This window comes from Ranitomeya variabilis, chromosome 2, assembly GCF_051348905.1.
Source record: "Ranitomeya variabilis isolate aRanVar5 chromosome 2, aRanVar5.hap1, whole genome shotgun sequence".
Classification (NCBI taxonomy): Eukaryota; Metazoa; Chordata; class Amphibia; order Anura; family Dendrobatidae; genus Ranitomeya; species Ranitomeya variabilis.
Window position 1 is genome coordinate 392,043,836 of NC_135233.1, and position 21,090 is coordinate 392,064,925.

Genomic DNA, 21,090 nt, shown 5'->3' on the forward strand with positions numbered 1-21,090 from the left:
TGTATGTATATAGCAGCCACATAGTATATAGCACAGGCCACGTAGTATATAGGAGCCATATAGTATATAGCAGACAAATACTACGTGGCCTGTGCTATATACTATGTAGCTGCTATATACATACATACATATTGTAGAATACCAGCTGCGTTAATACAGGCCACGCAGTATATAACAGTGGGCACGCAGTATATAACACAGCCCACGTAGTATATAACACAGCCCACGCACTATATAGCAGCCACGCAGTATATAACACAGGTGACGTAGTATGTAACAGTGGCCACGTAATATATAGCACAGCCAACGCAGTACATAGCAGCCACGTAGTATATAGCACAGCCCCCGCAGTATATAACACTGGCCACGTAATATATAGCACAGCCCACGCAGTACATAGCAGCCACGCAGTATATAACACTGGCCACGTAATATATAACACAGCCCACGCACAGCCCACGCAGTACATAGCAGCCACGCAGTATATAGCACAGCCCCCGCAGTATATAACACTGGCCACGTAATATATAACACAGCCCACACAGTATATAGCAGGCACGCAGTATATAACATAGCCACGTTAGTATATAGCACAGAGATGTAGTATATAACAGAGCCCACGCAGTATGTAACACAGCCCACGTAGTATATAGCAATGTGGGCACTATATGCGTGGTTAAAAAAGACTTAAAATAAAAAATAAACATATACTCACCTTCCGAAGGCCCCTTGAAGTCCTGGCGCCTGTGTGCGGTGCACGCGGCAGCTTCCGGTCCCAGGGTTGGTATCAGCGCAGGACCTGTGATGACGTCGCGGTCACATGACCGTGACGTCATGGAAGGTCCTTCTAGCATAGCATCCTTGGCACGGGAACCTGCCGCTTGCACTGCCGAGGACAGCGTGCGACATCGGAGGGTGAGAATAACCTTTGTTTTTATTATTCTTATTTGCAACATTAGATGTTTTTACTATTGATGCTGCATACGCAGCATCAATAGTAAAAAGTTGGTCACACAGGGTTAATAGCTGCGTAACCGGAGTGCGTTACACCGCGCTCCGGTAACGCTGGCATTAACCCTATGTGAGGGCTGACTGGAGGGGAGTATGGAGCGGGCACTGACTGCGGGGAGGAAAGAGCGGCCATTTCGCTGCCGGACTGTGCTCGTCGCTGATTGGTCGTGGCAATGGTGGTGGGCGTTTTGCCACGACCAATCAGTGACTTGGTTTCTATGACAGACAGAGGCCGCGACCAATGAATATCCGTGACAGACAGACGGAAGTGACCCTTAAACAATTATATAGTAGGATGTAGCACCTTTAAAGTGAAACCTTTACATGATCAGTCAATTCCTCTGTTACTGAGCAATCAGGTTTTGCCTGAAGTCACACAGTCCAGAGTCTGTCAGTCAAGCAGGAACAGACAACGCCGGGCAGGGAATAGAGCTGGAGTGACAGAGGCTTCAGTTCTACCATAGCTCTTTAGTCTGATTTATCAATTCATTGGCTGATTTTTTAGTAACGGAATGAACCGGCCATGTAAAGATGTCGCTGGACCAATCTTGGAAAGAGCTGCATGCATGCTGCAGTAGCAGTACTGATATCACTGCATATCGATGAAGACTGGCAGCAGCGGCAGGGAGGCAGTACTTTTGTAACAGAACATGACAGTACTAAGAGAACATTAGAAATTGAAAACTCTATTAATGAAAAAAAATCACCTTATTTGTGATAAGTACGAAAGTATCAGTTTCAGTGTTTTGCAAAAATATAAGCGCCCTAAAATACATTACATTAGAAGAAACAGGATTCAAAGTGCAAATAAATTCCTGCCATGACGCTGCCCAGCGACCACCACACCCCGGACAAGGCTCCCGGGGGCCACATTACACGGTTACGTAAGTCGCAGTCAGAGACAACAAGTACAGAACATTGCGATTTTTCATTACATTTACGACCCTGTTAATTGAACAATTGGAATTGTTTCGGACTAGGGTCTATTTATACCTGGCCGGTCACAAAGGTCCACATTGTCTTCACTTTCCAGGCTGCAGCCGTGGAAATAGCCCCTGGGCCAGGGATGTTCTCGTGAGAGAGGAATTCATAGAAAGCAGAAGAACACGGCTCTAACATTGTTAGCGTTTCCTCTCTGGAGAGATATTAAATAATTTCATGCACAACTGCTCAAAAATATTTTTTAAACTTCTGTAAACACAAGATTGCCAAAATCCAGCATATGCTCCGTGGCATTCAACTCTCCGGAGGAGCGCGGAACAAAACACGTCTGCTCCAGTAATTAATGAGCAGCACTACACATCCGAGAATGTGTGCGATCTGCAGGAACCACGTCCTCCCTGCGTCACACCCAATGTCAGGCCCTGAGCCGGGGGTGGTCACTGTTATCTGTGGGGTTACATGGGACTGCAGGTGACAGCTACTACATTATCTGTACTCAGAGAGTTATCACTGTTATCTGTGGTGCTACATAGGACTGCAGGTGACACCTACTACATTATCTGTACTCAGAGTTATCACTGTGCTATCTGTGGTGTTACATAGGACTGCAGGTGACATCTACTACATTATCTGTACTCAGAGTTATCACTGTGTTATCTGTGGTATACATAGGACTGCAGGTGACATCTACTACATTATCTGCACTCAGAGAGTTATCACTGTGTTATCTGTGGTGTTACACAGGACTGAGTGTGGAGGACAGGTGCGCACAATCAGTCACACCCTGCTGGGAGCAGCACCTGTATTGTGAGCTCCAGGACTTCCAGCAGGAGGCCCAGAGTCTGCCTCTCTTCTCCCCAGGGAGAGGCAGGCTTCCCAGGAGGCCGACATGGCTTCCCAGGCTTCTGTTCCCCGGTCTGTGCCGGCGGGGGACAGAGAGCAGCAGCAACAGCAACTGGCCCAAGAGGGACTGAGGAGGTCGGGACGGGTGAAGAAAACCTTACCCACCTACTCCAACCCTGAGACGGCTCATCGTCCGCCCAGAGAGGGAGACAGGGGCACCCCAGGCCCCAGGAAGGAGAGCCCAGGAACATCCTGGGGGGAGAGGAGCTCCGGCGAGTCCACGAGTACCTTCTCCTCCCGAGTGGTCGCCATGCTACATGAGTATGAGGACGCCGGCAAAGCACTGACCGAGCTGAAGGAGGAGCTGCGGGAGGCTCGGATCCTGAATACCCGAGCCTCTAGCAAGGAGAAACCTGTGACCTCCCAGAGGTTAAGAGCCCTCAGAGATGAGGTGGTCCGGTTAGTGCTCCTCCGGGAGGGGATTGAGAAAAGCGCAGGTCCCTTCCTGGAGAGGTTTAAGAACCAGCGGCGGTTCTCAGAAATGAAGGGGTTAAATACCTCAGGAGAACCGCCAGCCGGCGTCCTAAGCGACGAGGAGGAGGAGGACGCCGATGTGGTCGTGACTGGAGTCCTACAAGCTGGAACCAGCCGGGAGAGTGAGCCGCAGAGCCGACAACAGGGAAGCGGCCTCCCGGCACGGCAGAGGACTCCGACAGCACAGGCTGGAGTGTCAGCGGAGGAAGAGGAGGAGGGCGGTCTGCTACAGGAGATCAGAGAGCTGGAGTCTCCAGTGAACCTGGACCGCTTTTCCTTTGGTGAGGACGAGCCAGCAGAGGAAACCCAGAAGAGGAAGAAGAAAACGAAGGAGACCGCACGGGAGGTGGTGAGTTACAGATATGTACTGATGGATGATGTTACACCTACCACCTCCTGTGTAAACCCCACCAAACCTAAACGCACGGGCTCTGCAGTGGGTCCGGGGCATAGGCAAGGTGGGGAGAGGAGGAGGACGTCCGGCGGTGCTGCCGTCTGTGCGGGGAACAGTGCAGGGGGCGAGGCTGTGGAGGTACTCACGGCGCCGGACATAGGGGACCCCGAGGAGTTTCCCTCCCTGCCCTCTGCGGCTAAGCCGGTTATCACCGGGGCCGGGGAGAGTGAGGTGGGTGTCCACGCCGTTGCGAAAGGGGGACGGTGTGGGCAGACTCCATCCCTGCTCACTACGGCTGAGCCGGCCGACGCCAGGGCTGTGGGGGGCAGGTCCGAGGAACATGGTGCGGCGAAAGGAGGGCGCACTGTTGTGACAGGGGCGCAGTGCGCCTTAAAGGAGAACAGGCACGCAGCTGTGACAGGAGAGCAGCGTGTCCAAAAAGGACAGAAAAAGGATAAATCATCTGCAGGGAACACGAGGCGCCCTGCTGCGACAGGGGGACAGAGTGCTCCAGCACCCCAGCATGACACCAGGACCGCGAAGTCTGTGGGTGCGGGGCAGGCGGCGCCTCCCAACAAGCAGCGGGCCCAAAATAATAAAGTGCAAACTGCTGCAGTGGGGGGGCAAGGCGCTCCAAGGACACAACAGAGAGTCAGCACCAATCAAGGGAAATCGGGTGTGGTGCTGCACCCCTCCCCCGGTCCGGCAGGTGTGAGTGCAGAGAAGCTAGCAGACACAAGTGAGGAAGGAATGGATGTGACTGTGGCAGGTGCAGAGAACACTGGGACAAATGGTGGTGACAATACAGGTAATAAAGTGACGGGAAGTGGTGGCAGTGGTAAGGGGAATGAAAGGAGCTGTGCAGGAAATGATGGTAGTAGTGGAGTGAATGGTGGGAGTAGTGGTGGAATGAATGATGGGAGCAGTGGTGGAGTAAATGATGGGAGTAGTGATGTTGCAAATGATGGGAGTAGTAGTGGAGTGAATGGTGGGAGTAGTGATGTTGCAAATGATGGGAGTAGTGGAGGAGTGAATGAGGAGAGCATTACTGGTGTTGGTGGAGGGGAAGCAGGTAGTGGTCCCGCTGCCCCCCCAGCGGTGGCGGGGGCTTCAGCCCCAAGCTATTCAGCGGCTGTCACTGCTGGGGGTAGTAGTGCGCCCTTGTCTGGTGACCCTGAGGATGGTGACTTGCAACAGCGCTTCCTGGACGCCCTGAGGAGAGGGGAGAGTTCCATCAATGTAGAGGGGAGGGAAGTTGATCTGTCTTTCTGGATAGACAGACACGGTCTTTCCGCCTTCCGAGATAGAGGGGCAGAGACTGTCTGGTCTCTGCCGACACCAGGGCAGAGGAGCAACCGTAGGAACGTGGCCCGTCTCCAGTGGGTAAGCAAAGATGCCTGTCCTGATCGGTCAAAGGTTGCTGAGCTCCTGCTGGGGATGGGCTTCGTGGCATATGACATCTTTGCCTTGATCCATCCCTATGGGACCTCCTACTTCGATGTCAGCTTCGTGAGACCGGAGGGCCTTGAGCTTTTCTGGTCTCGCCATGAGCTGGCTCGGGGTCGCCCCGAATGGCAGGGTTTCCTCGCTGTGGCAATATCCCGCCAGAACTCAGTCAGGAAGGTGACCGTTTTGACCAGTAACGAGTCACTTTCCTGTGTCGACATCTCCACCTGGGTTGGACGATACGGCGACATCGTCGGTATTCCCGAGAAGACCCTCGATGAGCATGGTATCTGGTCAGGAGCCTGGACCTTCATGGTGAAATTGAAGGTTTCAGGAAACACCGTTACCCATATCCCTTCCTCAACATTTTTGGGGAGGGACAGGATCTTGATTTTCTACCGGGGGCAGCCTAAGGTCTGTCACAGGTGCGGCAGCCCCACACACTTCAGTGCGCAGTGTACTACCCAGAAATGCGCACTGTGTGGGGACCTCGGCCATCTTGCTGCTACCTGTGGCAGGATTAGGTGTAACCTGTGTGGTGACCTCGGTCACCCGTTCAGTCGCTGTCCGCATTCCTTTGCCAATGCGGTCCTGAAAGCGGCGAGTGCGGGACAGGCGAAAGCCGGGACTAATCTCGCCGGTGAAGGGACCAGCAGAAGCGGAGGAGGCAGGGAACCGGTGAGGAGCAGGCTGCCGCCATCCAATATCAGGCGGCAGGAGCAGCGCCATGGGAAAAGGGGGCAGGGAGTAATGACCCTAAACTCTGACCCGGGTGCTTCACTTGCAGCTGAGGATCCTAAAGACAGCGAATTGAGCGAGGAAGTCAAGAGACTTGAAAGAGAGGAGCAAAAGGACGCCATGTCTGCCCAGGAACCTTCATCCGGTGACAGTCTGGATGAGAGAGAGGGGGAGTGGTCACAGCAAAAGAAAAAGGGTAACAGGAAAACAACTAAGGATAAGAGGGGGTCCGGGCCTCGAGCCTCCTCCTCGGAGTGCGACCCCTCTGACTCCGTAGCCCTGATCCAGGTGCCATTGGAAGGTCCAGCCGCCCCCCCTCTGGTGGATCTCTCTAACCGGTTCCAGGCCCTCCAGGACTCCCCTCCAGAGGGGGGCGATGGGGACCCGGGGCCGGAGGTTGCGGACAAGGTTGTTGGGGCTCAGGAGGTCGCTGGGTCTTCTTCTCAGGGGGCAAATACAAAGCCTTCTGGGGGGGGGACTACCTCGGGACCACCAGACAAGGGCCAGAGTGTATGTAAGGAGAGAATGGATGAGTCAGTTTGTCTTAAGCGCACTAAAAACTCATCATTGTCAGAGGAAGAGGGTGAAACTGTTGGGGGTGGGAAGAAAAAGGCTATCTAATTCAATCAATCATGATGGCGGCACCCACCCCGTTGACGCTGGCAACCATTAATGTTGCCAGCATAAAGTCAGAAGCGGCAAGGTACACGGCCTTTCATTTTCTCGGCCAACTTGACGCCGACATTTTGTTTTTGCAGGAGACCAGGTTGACCGACCTATCAACCATGCATAAAGCAAGGCGGGAGTGGAGGCATGGGCCCTCCTACTGGTCTCTTGCGGCCGAGCCGTATAGTGGGGTGGCGGTCCTTTTTAAGACCGCAGCGGTTGAATGCAGACGATTGATCGAGTTAGAAATGGGGAGATGCTTGATCCTAGATGTCTCCATGGGGGGACAGGAGCTTCGGCTCATTAACATCTACAGTCCCCAGTCCAAGTGGGACCGCAAGTGTCTCTTCATGAAGATTAAACCTTACTTATTTTCGAGTCGGCAGGTGGTCTTTGGAGGGGATTTCAACAATGTCACGAGACCCTGTGATAGAGGAGGTTCCGTAGACCGGCTGGCTTACGATTGCGTCGCGCTAAATAGGATAGTAAGTGAGGCACGCCTGGTGGATGTCCACATCCGGCACAACACAGGCCACGCGGGGTTCACCTTTTTTAGAGGTAGTCAGTGCAGGTCTAGGTTAGACAGGTTTTATTTGAAGGAGGAGGCCGTTTCCTCGCCGTTGTCGGTTGTGGAGGTGGAATTCTCCGATCACTGTTTGATTATGTTTTCTCTGAGCGTTACAGAGACTCCTCGGATGGGAAGAGGTTATTGGAAGCTGAATTCGTCACTCCTTGAGGAAGAAGCTGTAAGACGGTCCTTTGAGGAATTTCTTCAGAGCCAGGTACCGCTGCTGGGCCTAAGTAACACTAAGTCGGAGTGGTGGGAGATGTTCAAACATCGGGTGGCGAGATTCTTCCGGCAACTCTCGAACCTCAGAAGCCTGAACAGGGATCGTCTGTATCAGAGCCTGAGGAGGAGACTCGAGCATCTTGTCTCGACTGGGGGTAGCCGCGAGGCGATCTCCAGTGTGAAATCCTTGCTAATGAGGTGTCAGTACGATAGGCACGCATCTTTGGTTTTTGAGAGGGACTACGGGAAGTACTACTCGCCCGACCCCTACAGAAGCTGCAAGATGTCAGTGAATAGTAAGATAGTGACGGGGCTGATGGACAGTACGGGATCCCTGAGAAGGTCCAGATCAGGGATCTTGGAGGTCGTCAGTTCATACTATTCGCACCTCTTGGGAAGGAAGGAACTGGATCGTGACAGGATGTCGGCTTTCCTGGCTGAAGCTGTTCCTGAGCCAGGGGCTGACCTCTCGCTGGGCGGTTTGGCAGAAGCGATCAAAGAAGAGGAAGTGAGACTGGCGATCGATGGGCTCCGGCCCAAAAAATCGCCAGGTCCGGATGGCTTAACATCCGAGTTCTTTAAGACCTTTAGGGACTCCTTGGTCCCCCTCTTGACTCAGGTGTTTAATGAGTGTCTCTCCTCGGGCACTCTGCCGAGATCATTAAGGAGGTCGGCTCTGATCATTTTGTCAAAGGGTAAGGATCCATCACGCATTGAGAATTGGCGTCCCATATCACTTCTCAATGTGGACAGGAAGGTTTTGGCTAAGATACTCTTCAACAGGCTGGTGAAGTTTGCGCCGCGGCTCCTTTCGGAGGCCCAGCACTGTTGCGTTCCTGGCCGTAGCACTTTCAGTGCTGTTCTGGGTGTCCGAGAGGCCGTGGAGCGGGGCAGGGCGGGCCTTTGGAAGGGGTTCTTGCTGACCCTGGATCAGGCAAAAGCCTTTGATCGGGTTGACCACGAGTACCTCTGGTCCACTCTTTTGAGGTATGGTCTGCCTGGAGGGTTTGTGGACTGGCTTAAGACCTTGTACGCAGGGGCTGAGACTTTCCCTCTGGTAAACGGGTGGATTGGACAACCTTTCGGGGTAGGGTCCGGTGTCCGCCAGGGCTGCCCTCTTAGCCCTTTGCTTTACGCGTTTGCGATCGATCCCTTCCTCAGAAGGGTCGATTGTGGGCCGTTGGCGGGGGTGAGGATGGGCGGGGTGGCGCCGGAGGCTATCCTGAGGGTAGTGGCCTACGCGGATGACGTCACGGTCTTTGTTTCTTCGCAAGAGGAGGCGATGGTGGTGATGTCAGAAGTGGAGAGCTACTCGGAGGCATCCGGGTCCAAGGTCAACCAGGACAAGTGTGAGAGTCTCTGGCTGGGAGGCGGGGATCCCGCGTTTGATCTTCCGGACACCCTCCCCGAACCCCAAGAACATGCCAAAGTCCTAGGCATCGAATTTGGCCAGGGTGATTACCCCACGAAAAACTGGGAAGGCAGAATCAAAGGTGTCGCCCAAAGAGTGGACCAATGGAAGGGTTGGTCTTTGACCCTGAGGGAAAGGGTTGACCTGTGCAAAGCTTTCCTGCTCCCCTTGCTAATCTACCTGGGCAGCGTCTGTGTCTTACCAAAGCCTCTCTGGACACGGGTCTACAGTCTGTTCTTCCAGATGTTATGGGGGAATAGACTGAACCTAGTCAAACGGGAGGTCACTTACCGCACGAGGAGACTAGGGGGGTTGAATATGGTAAACCCCGTGGTGTTCCTAGTGAACACCTTTTTGAAAGTTAACGTGGCAAACCTCTGGAAAGAGAGGGCTCCTCCGTGGGTATTCTCCTGCAAGGGATGGTTTCAGCCTTTCTTCCAGGAATGGGAGACAGGGGGAAGATTGAAGGATCTCCGCACACCGCACGGGCATCTCCCGGCTTATGTTACCCCGGTTCTGAAAATGATGCGCCGGTGGGGTCTGGGAATGTGGGAAGTGAGGTCCCTCCCGAGGAAACTCCTCGACATGCGGGTCTTGCTTTCGCATTTTCAGAAACCATTGGTCCTCAAGGACTGCCCAAGTCGGGATCTAGAGGTTGGGTTAAGTTTGCTAAATTCTAGCAGGATCCCCAAGAAGTATTGGGACTTGACTTGGAGCTGCTTCCAAGGTAAGTTGTATGTGAAGGACAATTTGAAGCACAGGAGCTCCGTGGACAGGAATTGTCCCCGTGAGGCTTGTGCTACCATGCTGGAAAGCATGGAGCACTTCCTGCTTCATTGTCCTTTTAATACAGAGGTGTACAACAGGCTGGGCGCTTCCATTGGTTGGCCGCGGCTGGCCACTCTGTCCTATGCCGAGTGGGTCTATGGAGCGTTCAGAGACCTCGGGAGAAGGGACCGAGCCACTTTATTCTTAGTCAGCGCAGTGGTCAGGTACTTCACGTGGAACGCACGAGTTTTAGTTTCGACGCAGAGTAAAATCCTCCGTGTAGATGAAGTTTGTAGCAGCATCCTAGGTGCCCTGGTGAAGGTGCGTTCTCTGGAGTGCGAGGGACTGGGTGCCCGGAGGGCGGCCCATCTCTGGAGGGGTTTCTCCTTCGGGGTGCCTTAGTCCGTTAGCGCTCCTATATCCTGGTGGTGGGCTGATATCTTTACACCCTAGATTTTTGTTTTGTATCTCTGTTCCCTGAATAGAAGGTTTGCAGGCATCGAACTTGAGCCTTGGGTGGTGAGTATGTAGGTTGTGAAGTTGGTTTATGTATATATTGTATATAGTGTATTGTATATATTGTATATAGTGTGTATAATAGAGGGTCTTAGTTAGGTTGGGTGGGGGATTGGGGGGTTTCAACAGCGGTGATAAGAGACTGATCTGGCCTGGCCCAGGCCCCGCCTGGGGAAAAACTTTGGGGCCTGATCCTAGCTCGGATAATTCCTGAACTTTGTGGCCAGAGCTGGATCAGGGGTGGCGGGATAGTTAGTGTAGGTGTGTGTATATATATATAAAATAAAATAAAAAAAAAAAATAAAAAAATAATTAATAATAATAATTTTGTACAGTGTATTGTATTTAGGTTTGTTGTAGGGTGTATGTGGCGGTGCAAGCGGGTGGCTGTAAGGTAAGGCAGTGGGACCAGTAGGGTTTTGTTGCGTTTGCGGCGTTGTATAAATCTGTATATAATGTGTTTATAGTGTATATATTGTTTATAATATTATATATAGGTCGGTGTGAATGTAGTTGGGGTTGTATATAGTAGTATGAATGAAGCTGGGCCGGGGGTCTTGTATGATTTTATACTATTTACTATTTATAATTTTTACAGGGGTATTAATGTAAGTTATGAGTATTTTGTTTGTTGTCTTTTCTTTTTGCTTTCTTTATTTAATTGGAATTTTCTTTCTTGTCCCTGATTAGTAGGTTTCTTTTTTGTCTTTTGTGGCCGTCTGATTGGAGCTTTGTTCTTATGTTTTGTTTTGTTGTGTTCCATTTGTAGTGTATCATAGTTAGTGTCATGTGAAAGTATTTTATTTAATAAAAGACTCACTAAGTTACCTGGGATGTTACATAGGACTGCAGGTCACATCTACTACATTATCTGTACTCAGAGAGTTATCACTGTGTTATCTGTGGTGTTACATAGGACTGCAGGAGACATCTACATTATCTGTACTCAGAGAGTGATCAGTGTGCTATCTGTGGTGTTACATGGGACTGCAGGTGACATCTACTACATTATCTGTACTCAGAGTTATCACTGTGATATCTGTGGTGTTACATAGGACTGCAGGTGACATTTAGTACATTATCTGCACTCAGAGAGTTATCACTGTGTTATCTGTGGTGCCAATAGACATTTTCATCTCTGCTTCATCCTTAGAGAAGGCTTTATTTTGACATCTGAGCCATACATACGTTTCTCCGGACGCAGGTCTTTTCTGTGACGTTATAAACACTCTTTTCGTCGGTCCCATCTTTATTATCGGCCCCCGTCTCTGGCCATATCGGCCCTCCCTCCTGTATATACCTAAAGTTGGTTCCTGTATACGGGTGGATCTCGCCGCCTCATTTATTTCGATCTATTAATAGCCCTAGGATGCGGCAGCAGGTGCGCACCAGATGGTCCTGCGCAGCGTTTAGCATTTTTACATGTTAACAGAAGCGTATTTTTGTTTTCCTTTTCATAAACTCTACCTGGCGGAGATGAAAGCTACGCCCCGGGCAGACGGAGCCGATCAAAGATTTATTAACATTGTCAAATCATTGTACATGGAAAATGTTACAGTAACAGACTGATTTCTATAGGTTACAGTGTCACCGGCGTGCGGAGAAGGCGGAAGCGTCACACGTGCAATGTATTGTGTCAGTAAATCACAAGACTGAGCAAAAAGGCAGCACGACAAACATGGAAATGATTATAGCGTTCACCAATAGACTTGATTAACGAGGACCGATGCAATATCATCTGCTTTATTGTCACTAGACACAAAGAAATGTCGTTTGATACAATGTTACATTTTATTTACTGCCTGGCATTATATGAGAAAAATATATTCCGCTGGGTGCATGGTGCGATTACAGATCAGGCCGCTTCATCTAAAAACATTCTCTTCATGTTTTTTGGAGGTAACCATTAGCAACTTCTCAATAACTGTATACAAAACTGCACCAAAATAGGCGTTTTCTTAGCCATAAAATGATTTTTTTAATTTAATTTACATCTTGAAAGGTTAATAAACCCAAAAATATAAGAAATGAAAAAGAACCCCAGAACACTGGCAACAGGTCAGTGGATAAAACAATGTAGGATATTTACAATATATATAGATAGTATGAAATTTCAAGTAGACACAGTGGTCCATACCTCCATTACACACAGTATATACAAAGTAGCACACGTACCCAATCATATGTACATGGCAAACATGCCCTTAATGAGATGCACTACGCAGCGTTGCCATAGGACATCTTAATGATATGCCCGTGCTTCGGGGCGGCTGGCGGGGGTCTTCATGTGGTGCTCTGATTAGGTATTCATCTGTATGGCTTGTGACCGGTCACTGATCCCTCAGTGACTGCCCCCTATTTTACATAATGAATAATATATATATATATATATATATATATATATATATATATTTTTTTAAATCACCTGCAGCAGGCGCCGGCGGCATGATCACATACAGTCATGGCCAAAAGTATTCACACCCCTGCAATTCTGTCAGATAATACTCAGTTTCTTCCTGAAAATGATTGCAAACACAAATTCTTTGGTATTATTATCTTCATTAAATTTGTCTTAAATGAAAAAACACAAAAAGAATTGTCCTAAAGCCAAATTGGATATAATTCCACACCAAACATAAAAAAGGGGGTGGACAAAAGTTCAAAAAATCATGTGATGCTTCTCTAATTTCTGTAATTATCAGCACCTGTAACTTACCTGTGGCCCCTAACAGGTGTTGGCAATAACTAAATCACACTTGCAGCCAGTTGACATGGATTAAAGTTGACTCAACCTCTGTCCTGTGTCCTTGTGTGTACCACATTGAGCATGGAGAAAAGAAAGAAGACCAAAGAACTGTCTGAGGACTTGAGAAACCAAATTGTGAGGAAGCATGAGCAATCTCAAGGCTACAGGCTACAAGTCCATCTCCAAAGACCTGAATGTTCCTGTGTCTACCGTGCGCAGTGTCACCAAGAAGTTTAAAGCCCATGGCACTGTGGCTAACCTCCCTAGATGTGGACGGAAAAGAAAAATTGACAAGAGATTTCAAGGCAAGATTGTGCGGATGTTGGATAAAGAACCTCGACTAACATCCAAACATGTTCAAGCTGCCCTGCATTCCGAGGGTACAACAGTGTCAACCCGTGCTATCCGTCGGCGTCTGAATGAAAAGGGACTGTATGGTAGGAGACCCAGGAAGACCCCACTTCTTACCCCGAGACATAAAAAAGCCAGGCTGGAGTTTGCCAAAACTTACTTGAAAAAGCCTAAAATGTTTTGAAAGAATATTCTCTGGTCAGATGAGACAAAAGTAGAGCTTTTTGGGCAAAGGCATCAGTGCAGCGCCCCAGAGTCCTGGTCGTTGCAGTACTGTGGCTCCGCCACTAAGGGGAGCTATGGCACGTCTGATGGCACTGAAGGAGTTCATCTGACCAGGTATCACAGACACCAATACATTTCACAGCCGGGCCACCGGGGGGAGCTAAGGGTTCTATTCACTAGGCCACTCCCCACCATTGTGGGTAAACTGGGGGTCGGGCAGGAAGTTAGACAGAAAGCCGACTGGATGGGAACCAGGCAACACCTTGTGGCAGAGGGTGTTGCAGGGGAAGATTCGGTAGGGTCCCTGTCAGGGGTGGGATCCTGACAGAGGCTTAGCAACTTGAGCGAACGTAACGGGACCGTGCCTGCTCAGTATAGCGGCGGTGCCCAAGGAGGGATTGGAAGCGAGATAGATTGTGCTGAGTGAGAAACGAGATCAAAGCAACAAGGAGAATACCAGTAGGGGTCGTGCTGTAAGACCGAGGCAACATCCTACTGAGGCGCATAACTGGCGGCCGGAACGCCGAGGGAGTATTACAATATTCAGCTTCAAGCAATACTCTAAACCAACGGCAGGACAGTCAGTCAAAGGCGGGCTGTCTCATCTAAATCACCTATGCAGTCTTGGGGGGCAACTTGTGGAGAGGGGCGACTCTAGGGTCCCGGAAGAGCTCCGAGCCTACCCGTCATACGGGTGCCGTCCCAACCATAACATCAGGGAGGGACGGAAGATTAGCAGAAGATCATCTAATCGAGTTATGAGGGAACTTAAGAAACGGACACAACAGTTGTGGGGACTTTCCGTAAGCACAGCAGGGAAGGACCGCAACACCTAGCGCTAGAAGGAAGGCACAGATTTCCACCTGTTAAGAGAACTCCGGAGGTGCCATTGGACCGGCCGGACTTGCGCAGCCTGGTTATCCGGACTCCGGACTGAGGACCCAGAGATCTTCAGTAAAGAGGTAAAGAGACTGCAACCTGGTGTCCTCGTTATTTACTGCACCGCACCACCACAGCACCACTATCACCATCCGTATCTATCATTCACTGTACGCCCCCTCGGCAGGGTCACGGACCGGGGCCTAGCCACCGTGACAACCCCAGAGCAGAGACTCAGAGGCCCGGTACCGGGTACCCCTCGGCCCTGCGGCAGGGGGGGGGCGCTACATCAACATAGAGTTTACAGGAGAAAAAAAGAGGCATTCAAAGAAAAGAACACGGTCCCTACAGTCAAACATGGCGGAAGTTCCCTGATGTTTTGGGGTTGCTTTGCTGCCTCTGGCACTGGACTGCTTGACCGTGTGCATGGCTTTATGAAGTCTGAAGACTACCAACAAATTTTGCAGCATAATAGTAGGGCCCAGTGTGAAAAAGCTGGGTCTCCCTCAGAGGTCATGGGTCTTCCAGCAGGACAATGACCCAAAACACACTTCAAAAAGCACTAGAAAATGGTTTGAGAGAAAGCACGGGAGACTTCTAAGGTGGCCAGCAATGAGTCCAGACCTGAATCCCATAGAACACCTGTAGAGAGATCTAAAAATGGCAGTTTGGAGAAGGCATCCTTCAAATATCAGGGACCTGGAGCAGTTTGCCAAAGAAGAATGGTCTAAAGTTCCAGCAGAGCATTGCAAGAAACTCATTGATGGTTACCGGAAGCGGTTGGTCGCAGTTATTTTGGCTAAAGGTTATGCAACCAAGTATTAGGCTGAGGGTGCCAATACTTTTGTCTGGCCCATTGTTGGAGTTTTGTGTGAAATGATCAATGTTTTGCTTTTTGCTTCATTCTCTTTTGTGTTTTTTCATTTAAGACAAATTAAATGAAGATAATAATACCAAAGAATTTGTGTTTGCTATCATTTTCAGGAAGAAACGGAGTATTATCTGACAGAATTGCAGGGGTGTCAATACTTTTGGCCATGACTGTATGTAATATGCAGTTCATTCTTTTCTTTGGTGGTATCCATAAATTCGGCCGCACCTGCGCAGCGATTGCTGATACTACGCATGCGCCGACGGCGCCATCTTGGAGGAGGAAATGTTTTTTCTCTAGCAAGATGGCGCCTGCTCAGTATCAGCAATCGGATCGCCTATAGCTGCTACTGCACAGGTGCGGCCGGCACCATTTTTAAACTGATTTTTTTATTTTTAGGAATTTATGGATACCATCAAATAACCTGATCACAGGTTCCCTTTAAATACACTGTACACTAATTATGCACAACTAACATTTGAGGTCTCTCAATGTGTTGAACGCTCCTCAAGCTGCTACCTGCCCACTAGCCAGCCGGCAGTCATCAAGTCAGACCATGCATGACCAGAAGCAGGGACAACGCAGCACCAGCTCTCCACATACATTTTTGCTGGCTAGTCAAGTAAAAATGTCATGCAATAAAATGTGGCACAAAAGCTTAAATAATTCTTCCCGATGTTATTTTTTAAATTGTTAAATAAACATTGTATTTCTCTTGCTTAGGCCTGTTTCACACGTCAGTGACTCCGGTACGTGTGGTGACAGTTCTCTCACGTACCGGAGACACTGACTCACGTAGACACATTAAAATCAATGTGTCTCTGCACATGTCAGCGTGTTTTCATGGACCTTGTGTCCGTGTGCAAAACACGGACACATGTCAGTGTTCGTGGGAGCGCACGGATCACACGGACCCATTAAAGTCAATGGGTCCGTGTAAAACAAGTACCGCACACGGATGCTGTCCGTGTGCCGTCCGTGTGCCGTGCAGGAGACAGCACTACAGTAAGCGCTGTCCCCCCAGCTTGTGGTGCTGAAGCCGCCATTCATTTCTTCTCTCCAGCAGCGTTTGCTGGAGAGAAGGAATGAAAAATCAATGTTTTTTTATTTTTTTTGTGGTGAAGCCGCATATTCATCACTGTAATGAGCGGCACCACGTGACCGCTTATACAGGACAAGCTGCGGCGCTGAGAGGAAGCATCGAGGGAGCTGGGTGAGTATTTTATTTCCAGCGGGCGGGCGCACAGGGGGTGGGAGGGGGGAGGTTGCTGGAAAGTTTATTTTAACCACAAAAAAATAAAAAAACATTGATTTTTCATTCCTTCTCTCCAGCGAACGCTGCTGGAGAGAAGGGATGAATGGCGGCTTCAGCACCACGCTGGGGACAGCGCTTACTGTAGCGCTGTCTCCTGCACGGTCCGTGTGGTACTCAGTCGGCACACGGCTACCGCACGTGTGCCACACTGATGTGCCACGTGAGCTCACAGACACACGGACACGGATAACTCCGGTACCAATTTTTCCGGTACCGGAATTACGTTGTACAGACATTATCACTGTCCCCTTTGGGGCTCACAATCTACATTCCCTATCATTATGTTATTGGAGTGCGGGAGGAAGCCGGAGAACCCGGAGGAAACCCACACAAACACGGGAGAATATACAAACTCCTTGCAGATGTTGTCCTTTGTGGGATTTGAACCCACGACCCCAGGGCTGCAAAGCAACAGTGCTAACCACTGAGCCACTGTGCTGCCCTATATATAGTACGTGCTAACCACTGAGCCACCGTGCTTCTCTATATATAGCACAGTGCTGACCACTGAGCCACTGTGTTGCCCTATATATAGCACAGTGCTAACCACTGAGCCACTGTGTTGCCCTATATATAGTACAGTCCTAACCAATGAGCCACTGTGTTGCCCTATATATAGTACAGTGCTAACCAATGAACCACCGTGCTTCCCTATATAGAGCACAGTGCTAACCAATGAACCACTGTTTCCCTATATATAGTAGAGTGCTAACCAATGAGCCACCGTGTTGCCCTATATATAGTACAGTGCTAACCACTGAGCCACTGTGTTGCCCTATACATAGTACAGTGCTAACCACTGAGCCACCGTGTTGCCCTATATATAGTAGAGTGCTAACCAATGAGCCACCGTGTTGCCCTATATATAGTACAGTGCTAACCACTGAGCCACTGTGTTGCCCTATATATAGTACAGTGCTAACCAATGAACCACCGTGCTTCCCTATATAGAGCACAGTGCTGGCCACTGAACCACTATGTTGCCCTATATATAGCACAGTGCTAACCAATGAACCACTGTGTTGCCCTATATATAGCACAGTGCTAACCACTGAACCACCGTGTTGCCCTATATATAGTACAGTGCTAACCACTGAGCCACTGTGCTGCCCTATATATAGCACAGTGCTAAACACTGAGCTACCGTGTTGCCCTATATATAGTACAGTGCTAACCACTGAACCACCGTGTTGGCCTATATATATTACAGTGCTAACAAATGAACCACCGTGCTTCCCTATATAGAGCACAGTGCTAACCACTGAGCCGCCCTATATATGGCACAGTGCTAACCACTGAGCCACCATGTTGCCCTATATATAGTACAGTGCTAACCAATGAGCCACTGTCTTGCCCTATATATAGCACAGTGCTAACCACTGAGCCACCTACTGCCCATTTTTCCAGATACATTACCCAATACGATGCTACCTGATACAGTGTTGCCTTATACGATGTACCTGGTTTAATATTGCCTTGACCGGTCATACACGGTGTTACCTGATACAATGTGACTTGATCTATTGCTCCAATATTATGTATCACGACAGAAGGAAACTATTCCAAGTCCCAGACAAGACGAGGCATCCAGCGCAGTAGATCAGAGGCAGGATACATAGAGATACATTCTTGTAAGACGGTGGAAATTAAAGAAAATATTTTTTTGTGTAACATAATGAATAAATTGCATTTCATATGCATGTCCTTCTGTCTGTGCTAAATCCCAGTCCTATCCCACAGTGATTTCCCCAGAGCATTGCCGTTATTGCTCGGTTTGATTTAAATCATAAGAAGCCGGGTTTTTCGGAGCGTCGTCCCTCTCGCTTATTTGTTTGGATTTGTGCATACAGGCAATTAATTTGTTTGTATATGTAGTGTAATGACTAACTGGATGCAATTGCCAGTGATTCCCCGCGCGTTTTAATACTCCTTTTTGAAAAGTGATCCATATTTTATAAGAGGAGATGGCAGCTGAGAGGAAAAAAAAGAATTTTTATAGCAAACCAAGTTTTCAGAAGTACATCTAATGATCCTAGTCAGTCAGCATAAAAGAAAATTTACTATTCAATAAAGATTTCTAATTCGTACTGTCAGCTACTTATGCTTTCAATATACGTTATTGAAATGTCATAAAAGGAATACGTTATTTTAAAAAGCGGCGCTATCTCTGCTCTCCTCCTGATTGTATTCATCACTGCCGAGAATAACTCTTCCCAGGCCGTATATCTCTTTCCTTCACTCTAGCGGACGAGCTGTCTGCGTGGTTGACGCCTCGATTACTTAGAAGGATGAAGTTTACTTATAGTTTATTGGATATAGTCATTCAGAGGTGCAAAAGATTGTATCAAAAGGAGCAAACGAGAAAGTTCTAGGAAATTTAAAGTAAGTTTGACAGTTTTTATGGAAGCAACTGGAAGACTCCCAAGAAAGGAGAAAATGAGACGCTACCTGGATTCCTTGAGAAAGGAGACACTTAGACTACTTTCACACTAGCGTTTTTTTGCATACGTCGCAATGCGTCGTTTTGGGGAAAAAACGCATCCTGCAAAGTCGTCTGCAGGATGCGTTTTTTCCCCATAGACTAACATTAGCGACGCATTGCGACGTATTGACACGTCGCAACCGTCGTGCGACGGTTGCGTCGTGTTGTGGCGGACCGCCGGCCGCAAAAAACGTTACATGTAACTTTTTTTGTGCCGACGGTCCGCCATTTCCGACCGCGCATGCGCGGCCGGAACTCCGCCCCCACCTCCCAGCACCTCACAATGGGGCAGCGGATGCGTGGAAAAACAGCATCCGCTGCCCCCGTTGTGCGGCGCTTGCACAGTATGCGTCGGTACGTCAGGCCGACGCAGCGCGACTGCCCCGTACCGACGCTAGTGTGAAAGTAGCCTAACTGGTAAAAGACACTTTAAATCAAAAAGAGACACTGCCTGGACAAAAGTGACACCACCTGGACAAAGGAGACACCTCCTGGACTTCAGGATAAAGGAGAGGTCAGCTAGACTCCTGGAGAAAGGAGACACCTCCTAGACTCATTGAGAAAGAAGACACCTCCTGGACTTCAGTGGAAAGGAGATGTCAGCTAGGCTCCTGGAGAAAGGAAACATCAGCTAGACTTCTGCCTGGACAAAAGTGACACCGCCTGGACAAAGGAGACACCTCCTGAACTTCAGGGGAAAGGAGACGTCAGCTAGACTTCTGGAGAAAGGAGACACCTCTTGGACTTCAGGGGAAAGGAGACATCAGCTAGACTCCTGGAAAAAAGGAGAAACCTCAAAGACTCTTTTTAGAAAAGAGAGACCTCCTGGAGAAATTAGATACTTCCTGACAAAATTAGATACCTCCAGTACAAAGGAGACACTTCCAGGACTCCAGGGGAAGGGAGACACCAGATATACTCCTGGAGAAAAGAAACACTTTCTAGACTCCTTGGGAAAGGAGACACCTCCTGGACAGAGGAGACATTTTCTGGCCAAATTAGACACCACTTGTACAAAGGTGATACCTCCTGAACTTTTGGAGAAAGCAGACACCTCCTAAAGATAGGAGATACATCCTGCATGCAAGCAGAAAGTTTCCAAGGAGCTATAGCAGGGCCAGCTCCAGGTTTTCATGGGCCACAGGCAAAAGAGTCTCAGCAGGCCCCTTTAACACATACCACAATTCATCATGCACAGATAAGAAATATAGGTATAGTACAATGCCAAAGATTTCACTTACTTCTTACATGACATGAGTGATATCAATAGCTCAGAAACCGGTCAGTATAGTCCTCCATACAGTATTATGAGTACCACATAGTGCTCCATACAGTATTATGTTCACCACATAGTCCTCCATACAGTATTATGAGAACCACATAGTCCTCTGTACAGTATTATGGTCACCACATAGTCCTCCATACAATATTATGGGAATCATATAGTCCTCTATACAGTATTATGGGCACCACATAGTCCTCCATACAGTATTATGGGCACCAAATAGTCCTCCATACAGTATTATGGGCTCCATAGTCCTCCATACAGTATAATGGGCACCACATAGTACTCCATATAGCATTATGTGCACCACATAGTCCTCCATACGGTATAATGGGCACCAGATAGTCCTCCATACAGTATTATGGGCAACACATAGTCCTCCATACAGTATAATGGGCACCACATAGTCCTCCATACAGTATAATGGGCACCACATAGTACTCCATATAGCATTATGTGCACCACATAGTCCTCCATACAGTATAACGGGCACCAGATAGTCCTCCATACAGTATTATGGGCAACACATAGTCCTCCATACAGTATTATGGGCACCAAATAGTCCTCCATACAGTATAATGGGCACCACATAGTCCTCCATACAGTATTATGTTCACCACATAGTGCTCCATACAGTATTATGGGTACCACATAGTCCTCCATACATTATTATATTCACCATATAGTGCTCCGTACAATATTATGTGCACCACAATGTCCTCCATACAGTATTATGTTCACCACACAGTGCTCCATACAGTATTATGGGCATCACATAGTCCCCCATACAGTATTATGGGCACCACATAGTCCTCCATACTGTATTATGGGAACAACATAGCCCTCCATACAGTATTATGGGCACTACATAGTCCTC